The sequence below is a fragment of the Zeugodacus cucurbitae genome, chromosome 3 (assembly GCF_028554725.1).
Source record: "Zeugodacus cucurbitae isolate PBARC_wt_2022May chromosome 3, idZeuCucr1.2, whole genome shotgun sequence".
In the NCBI taxonomy this organism is placed as follows: Eukaryota; Metazoa; Arthropoda; class Insecta; order Diptera; family Tephritidae; genus Zeugodacus; species Zeugodacus cucurbitae.
Window position 1 is genome coordinate 40125076 of NC_071668.1, and position 8294 is coordinate 40133369.

The 8294-nt window shown below is 35.8% G+C and overlaps 1 long non-coding RNA gene across 1 annotated transcript; it reads right to left on the reverse strand.

The window, feature by feature from the left end:
• Positions 1-6941: 6941 nt before the first annotated feature.
• Positions 6942-8294, reverse strand: LOC128920188 (uncharacterized). Its single transcript, XR_008470307.1, has 4 exons — positions 8175-8294; positions 8048-8117; positions 7347-7398; positions 6942-7271 (listed from the first exon to the last, which is right to left on the reverse strand). It is a non-coding gene; the product is annotated as an uncharacterized LOC128920188 (long non-coding RNA).

An 8294-nucleotide genomic window follows, 5' to 3' on the forward strand; every position in this document is an offset into this window, starting at 1 on the left:
CAATATCTTTTACATCTTTTGTACACTTTTCGCAATAGTTTGTCATACAATTTTCATTAGAATATTTGTTTAGAAACAAATCAATACGTACGGCGAACGTACGAAATTTTGAAAATCGAAATATAAATTTGAATGCACTGTGTCGAGGTATTCGACGTTGAGTTTCCGGTGTGCCAAATAAAATAAGATGATTAGTTTTTTATATAAAATAATTTGTGTATTTGGGTGAGTGGGGTATAAATGATATACAATTTGTGTATGTTAGTTTACAAACGAGTGGGTGTGTGTATGGGTTAGATTATAATTCAATCTTATATTTAAAGTAATATTAAATGTATATTTATAACCTGTTGAATGGGTGGGTAATCCCGCGTTGGTTGGGTGTGTTATCTCCTGGTGCTCTTGGGGTGGTTGAGTGATCCGCGGTGATCTCACTTGTTTGGCGCCTTTTTGTCCGTCCGTGTATACTTTGCTCCTTCTTGGGTTGTTATTATTGTTATGTCTATTCGCGGGTTATGTTGGCGCTGTTGTGCATTATTGCATTGTCCTTTAATTCGTATTATAGGACAATGCAGGGTTGTGTTCATCTGGCATGAACATCCCGGCCGCCTTGAAGGGTCTGCGAATAAAAATTATTACTACTTATACTTGGGGTCTAAATCGCACAAGCACCGGTTAGAGTCCAACCGAGTGCGGTGTTTTGTGCGATCACGATGCCGTTGTCTGGGTTGTATTTCACTCTTCTTGTGTCATACGTAACTTGTGCACTGATGGTTGGTGGACGTGATGTGGGTCACGGTATCCAAATTTTCATCCATCCTGAGTGGGTAAATTAGGTAAGTAGTTTTATCTATCGACTGGTATAATCGGGTAACGCACGTTATATGATAGTGCGGTTGAAGTACTCAACCGACCATTATCTCGCATATTTCCTTTGGGGTCGATTAAAGGGTCTAGAGTCAAATAGAACTTTTCCTGGGTGTGTTCGTTCTTAGGGTCGAAGCGTCGTATTCTCCCTGGAGGTACTTTCTTCGGGTTAAAATATTTAGCTTCGTGTGGGTCGTTTTGTTATATCCAACGTTGTGTATGGGCCTTTTGATTTTATGTGCATTGGAATATCCTCGTTGGGGCACAAGGGTTGTGCGTAAGCATGAGGGCTTCTAATGGTGGAGTCCGTCCAAAGGTAATTGCGATACTGGGTAATGTTTATTTGGTGTAGGGTCGCATCCTCTAGATTTGCCAGAATAACGGCTCCGCTTTGTTTTTGGGTCATTGTGTGGGGTCATTTTATTAAAGAATGACATTACCGTGGGTGAGATGGGTATTTCGGGAGTGGGTCCAGACAGAATCCAGCCGAATTCTGTTTCTTGGGCTAGTAGTGTCCCAAAAACATTTCTTTGTACTCCTCTGAGTACAATTCGTGGGTACAAATCACTTCCAATTATAATGTCCACGGGTTTGGGTTTGTAGAAGTATGGGTCCGCTAAACTAAAACCGAATTTTGCATTGACAATTGTTGAGTCGAGTGGGTGAGTGGGTAAATTATCAGTTAATGTTTTTAAGATGAGTGCGTGGGTTGTTATTTGAAATTCTTTGTTTGTTGGTGATCGAAGGGTGAGTTCGCAAGTTTTGCTAGCTGTTGCGGATACTGTCTTGTTCAATCCAATCACTTGCGCATTTCTATGGGTTGTGGGTATGTCCAATCTTCTTTGGAATTTCTCAGAAATTACTGTGGCCTCTGATCCGGAGTCTATGAGTGCTCTGTCTGTGTATAATTTCCCTTTGTGATACACTTGCACTATAGCAGTACCTAACAAAATCTGCTTCCTATTTGAGTTGAGTGGGTCTTGGGTTCTATTTTTAGTGGACTGTAATAAGGTTGTGTAGGCTTGCGGATTTGTATTGGGATTGTGAGTTTGGGAGGTACTGCTTGGGTTTGAATCAAGAGCCGGGTGTGAGGCTCTTGGTCCTTGCGGGGGGGAATGTGATCTGTGTGTGATCTCTCTATGCAGAAGAGTGTGATGTTTCCTTCTTATAGCAGTAACCATTATTTTTTTACTGTAGTTATTCGGATTTCAACACTCATGTGTAAAAATTTCGGGCATTCTCGAATGGAATGTTGTTTTCTACATAATTTACAACTCTCATTGTTTTGAGATGTGTTTGATAAGCTGCTATCTTTTGTAGGGTTTTCAGTTGAGTAAAAATGAAGGGTCGAAATTCCAGAGACGTTTGGGTGAAATTAAGTTTCCTGTCCTTTCTGAAGGGTCCACTGTTGGATGGGGTAACTGGAACGGGGTCAATCAGGTTTTCTACTGCTTCGATAGATTTGTATTTATGGGTGAGAAACGCATCGAAAGTTTTCCATGATGGTATTTCTGAGTTGTCTTCTAGGGTGTCTTCAAACTGATGAAGTAGGGTCTTAGGTAGTTTCAATCCGCATAAGAATATTAAAATGGGGTCCCAGCTACTAGTGTCTATATACATATTATGCAGATTCGTAAGACAATTGTTGACGGTCCTCTGGATGTGTTTGATCGCGCTTGCATTTTCTTGGGTTGCGTGGGGTAAATTGAACAATATTTTTAATTGCGCGTTAACTTGTACTCGTTTATTTTCGTATGTGTAGGCCCCTCCAGGCCATCACGAAACCATCATTTGTTAAAGAGGCGTTTTTGACTATGTCTCTTGCTTCTCCTCGGGTTTTTTGAACAAGATGAAATAGTCTCTCCACGTTGCTAATTTTTGGGTTGTGTATATATATATGGCGGTGAACACGTCTCTGAATGAGGGCCATGTTAAGAAATCGCCATAAAATATATCCGTGTCACACGGGGGTAGCTGCATTGAAGGTATTGCGTCCATCGATGAGTTTTCTTCTGCAGCGGGTTCCTTTACTGGTATTGGGGTCTTGAGATCATCAATAGTTTTATTAATTGATCCCAAACATTTGAGATATGACTGGTGTCCTTTTTTGAAGTTTTTTTGTTTTAGCGAAGTCAATATTCTCGGGTTTGTGTGGGGCTCGTAAGAATTGAAATAGAAATGAAACGATTTATAAATTTAAACTTTATTTCTCTTTATTTAAATGGCAAAAAAACCTAATTCCGAAATGTGGCGGGTCAAATTATTTTGTTTGTTTTGTCCTCTGGGTGTGTAGAGGGTTAATTGTTTAAATATTTTTTCCTTGTTTGTGTCTTATATGTACACAATATTTGAGTTCGGGTCGTAAAAAATTTAAAGTTCCGATGAACAAAAAATTTCCTAATGGGTATTCACAAATTTTTCCTACCGGATATTTTGGCAGCAGTGCAGTATATTGTGCGTGCACTAGCAATCTGCTCTGAGTAGAGCGGGTAATGCAAATATGTATATACGTGTGGGTATGAATATTATTTGAGAGGAGAGCTATTTAACTCTCGGAAAATATGTAAGTAAATATGCATGTATGTACGTGTATGTATTATACAAAGTGCAAAGCGGAATATGATAAAAACGAATTTGCAAATATTTTGTATTTAATTCGCGTTAAATGCAATATTTGCTTTTTTACACTTCTATTCCGTTTCGCACTTGTGAATTGTATTTAAAACAAATAAATTTTAAAATAAATTAGGGTCACTTTACTTACAATATTTTCCACGTATGCTGATTTTATGATTTCGTTGTGTTCGGTTGGTAAGGATTTCACCTGTGTTTGTTGTTGCGGTATGAATTGCCGGCGGGTTATTCCAACGATGCTATTTTTGTTGGAGTGTTGATAAAATTCCAAATCCTTAGGGTCCAGATGGTGGATAATTGGGTGGGTTCTTACTTTATTGGGCACTAATCCGGCTCGAATGGACCAAAATGTCGAGGTATTCGACGTTGAGTTTCCGGTGTGCCAAATAAAATAAGATGATTAGTTTTTTATATAAAATAATTTGTGTATTTGGGTGAGTGGGGTATAAATGATATACAATTTGTGTGTGTTAGTTTACAAACGAGTGGGTGTGTGTATGGGTTAGATTATAATTCAATCTTAAATTTAAAGTAATATTAAATGTATATTTATAACCTGTTGAATGGGTGGGTAATCCCGCGTTGGTTGGGTGTGTTATCTCCTGGTGCTCTTGGGGTGGTTGAGTGATCCGCGGTGATCTCACTTGTTTGGCGCCTTTTTGTCCGTCCGTGTATACTTTGTTCCTTCTTGGGTTGTTATTATTGTTGTGTCTATTCGCGGGTTATGTTGGCGCTGTTGTGCATTATTGCATTGTCCTTTAATTCGTACTAGCTGACTCCGCAGTCGTTGCACTGCGTGAAATTATTTGTTTTGAAAACAAAGTTGAGTTTGTATAGTGTTGGAAAACATTTATTTGCGATTTTCAATTTTTTTTTTTCAATGTAACGCAGCTTAATAAACAACATTTTTTGTTTTCTGTTCCGGTGCGTAAATGTACAGATGATGATTTTTCAACTCGTGAATGAAATTTATGCCACACACCTCCAGCGACTGTCTTTGAGACCTGTTGATTGTCATCCCAAATGCAAGGCTCATTGGAAACTGAATACGTTTGAACTGAAATGGCAAATCGTTGAAAGTCAAAGAAATTCGTGGAATCAAGCATTCTGCCCCCTTGTAAGTCCCTTTAAAAAATTCTTGCAACTATTACATTATTCGATAGCTGCTTGAAGATTGCGAAGCATAATAAATGACAAAGCATTATAATGACAAAGAATTTAGAAATTTCACTGGATAATTCACAGCTTCGTCTTCATTTTCAACATGATCGATCGATGTGTATGAACACAAATATCCCGGAAGTTGACTTTAAGTCGTATAGATTAAGTCATCGACATCGGTATTTTTGACAGTTAAAAATCTACGTGCACTCAACCAATCGTAGTTACGATAAATTTGGCTAATGTTCGGATTGATATCCAACCATTAGGAGTATTAACCGGAATTTGCCCAGTTCTTTGCAGATCTTCTGCGGTGCTATCCTGTTGCAGGAACACACGCATATTCATGGTCAATCATATGGTTTTCGCGTGCCGCCACAGGTACGATGACTTGAGACATGCGTTCAATTCCTCCGCCGCTGTTGATTTCGAAATAACAGAATGTGTTTGTCAATAACAGTATCATTACGCCACCAAAGCGATGATTATTATTCCACAGATCTTTCATTGTTCTGTCAAGTGCTTCTAGAAAATTGCGCTCATCTCATATATGTTTCACAGATTTGCATGTTTAACCGAAGCTACAGTGTCGTATGTGCCAACGTCGTATGTCGTATGTATTCTTCCAACTTCAAGCAGCGTTGCTGCAATTCCAGTAGATGCGAGAGCCAACGTAATGCCATTTTGAGATCGAATTATTGCCAAAATCCCGTTTTTTACACATTGACCACTGTTTCTTCGCTCCTATTGGTCGTGATGGTATATAGCCTATAGCCTTCCTCGATAAATGGACTATCCAACACAAAAAGAATTATTCAGTTCGAACCAGTAGTTTCGGAGATTAGCGCGTTCAAACAAACAAACAAACAAACTCTTCAGCTTTATAATATTAGTATAGATTATAGGACAATGCAGGGTTGTGTTCATCTGGCATGAACACACTGTTTACCTAAAGTAATTTTGTTTTTTGATTACGGATGCTTAACTTGCTTTAATCGTGTTTTTTTAGGCACCTGTTTGCACTGAATGTGGAGTAATAGCAATAAATGACTTTTTTGGTCGCGAACGTACGATTAGATCGTAGATAATAAGCAAAATAAAAATTTACCGTTATTCGATTATTGTTTGGCCTCTTTGCATTTTCATCTTCTTATTTGGTATTAATAAAGAGATTTTGTGGAAAAGTACAACCATAACACAAGTTATTTATATAAAATAACTCAAGAGAAAAATTACTTGTAGAGTAGCTCAAAGTAAAAACAAATAAGTTTTCAGGTTTCAGGTCAAATTTTTTATGAAAATACCAGAGAGAGGTTATGAAAATATTATATTAATAAAATTTAAACATCTTTGTAAAATCTTATTAAAAAAAATTGTATCTTTATTAACATTTTAATTTTTGGTCCTGGTTGACGATTCTGTGGAAATGCTCATATACGTGTGGGTATGTATGTTTTCTTGAGAGGCGAGCTATTCAACTCTCTAAAAATATGTAAGTAATAATGTATGGGTGCATGTATGTATATATGTACGTGTCATTATTGTACAAAGTGCAAGGCAGAATAAGGTAAAAACGAGATTACAAATATTTTGTATTTAATTCGTGATAAACACAATATTTTCTTCTTCACACTGTTATTCCGTTTCGCACTTGTAAATTATATTTAAAAGAAATATATTTAAATATATTTAGGGTGACTTCACTTACAATATTTTCCACGTATCCTGAATTTTATGAGTTTGTTGTGTTGGTAAGGGTTTGTTGTTGCGGTAGGATTTGCCTGCGGGATATTCCAACGATGTAATTTTTGTTGGTGGGTCGATGAATGTCCAAATCCATTTCTCCTCTTTTACGGCATGTCGGTGTGATTATCTTGCTCGCTCTCGCATTGATTTTGGTGCAAATCCTGCATATGTCTTTCTGCTCTAATTTTTCTATTGTTTTGGAAAGGCATATGTCACTCTGTGGTTAGCAAAGCCCCCTGTAGTAGTTTCCTATTTAATCAGCCATCTATCAGTGGAGACTGTTCGATTTTTTTTATTTATTTAATTGTATGAGGTATTTACAGTTATAGAATTTTACATTTTTAATAATTATTAAATATTAATTTTTTAATATTAACATTTCAGTACAAAGGGAAATTTCATTTTTACAAACGTTTTTGCAGCTAATTTATAATATTTATACATTGACAAAATTTACATATTTTACAAATAAAGTTAGTATTAATTATTAAATTTTTACTTTTTACATAATTCATATATAAATTTAGTTTAGTTTTTATTTATTTCTTGTTATGCAATACAAATAAAATTCCACTACTATTACGACTGTTATTAGTATTCGAACATTCATTTGTATAATTTAACAAATTTTACATTTAAATTATGAATTATCAAATGAATACATTAGTACTAAACGCGAACGATTTCCTTATAACTATCCTGTAAGGATCCAACGAAACTAATCAACCAATATTGTTTGATGTCAATTTCACACAATCCTATCCCATATGTACATCAACAAAGGATTCAGCTCGTCGGAAAGAGGTTGTGCAACTGCTAATCTAAATGTCCGATGTGATTTGTTGTTGTCTTGTTCATCATGCCTGAAAAATATTTAGAAATAGAAATTGTTATTAACGATTCGAAAATATTAATATATTTGTATTCGTAGCACAAACCTACGCAGCTATTGTAATCCGCCATTTGTGCAAAGTATTTGTGTTCCAATATCTGAAATGGATAATGAAAATATAAGTAATGCTAAAAAATATATATTATAAATATAATATATATACAGAGGTAGTCAAAATTATTTACACATCGACCTTTTTTTTACAAGTTTCACACAAAAATCTTTCGCTTGTTGTTGTTGTTGTCTCAGGGTAACAAAATGATATGTTGTTGTAAACCTTGTTCTATTCCCGAGGGAATGAAGTCGGTTTGGGAAGAATAGCTAGAAATATGGCGGAGAAATAAGCAAATGAACTGAAGACTCGGAGTAGTCAAAAGTATTTACACACATTGTTTTTGCGTCAAAAGTATCACGTACCTACTGAGATTATTTACATAAATACTATTATCCATTATTTTGGACACAATGCAACAGATGCATTCTTGTACATACATACATACATATGTACATCTTAATACGCATTAATACGTTAGACAGACGGCAAAGTTATTCCCGATTAACTGCGCTTTTAATCAGTTCCAATTTTGTGGGTGACAGACGGCAGCAAAGCGAGTTATAAACTCCCATAACAGCTGATTGGCAATAATATTTCCATTTTGGTGAAATAAAATTGGATAGAAAGCAATTATTGCGGTTGTTAGCCGCACAAATAGTACAAAATCCGCCCATATACGCATTTATATTTACCATGATATTTTCCATTGTTTTCGGCGTTGTTGTTGTTATTATCTATTGCACCAATTCTAAATCCAAAAACCTGAAATTATTTAAAATTACTAATTTGTATTATGTATTAAAAAGATATGAAACATACCTCCACCAATTTCACCGTCACCTCCTTTGCTGTGTACACAAGTATAACTACAATGAAATTATTTTAATTATAAAAACAAATAACAAAAGTAACACAAATAAATGCATTTATAAGTTCGAA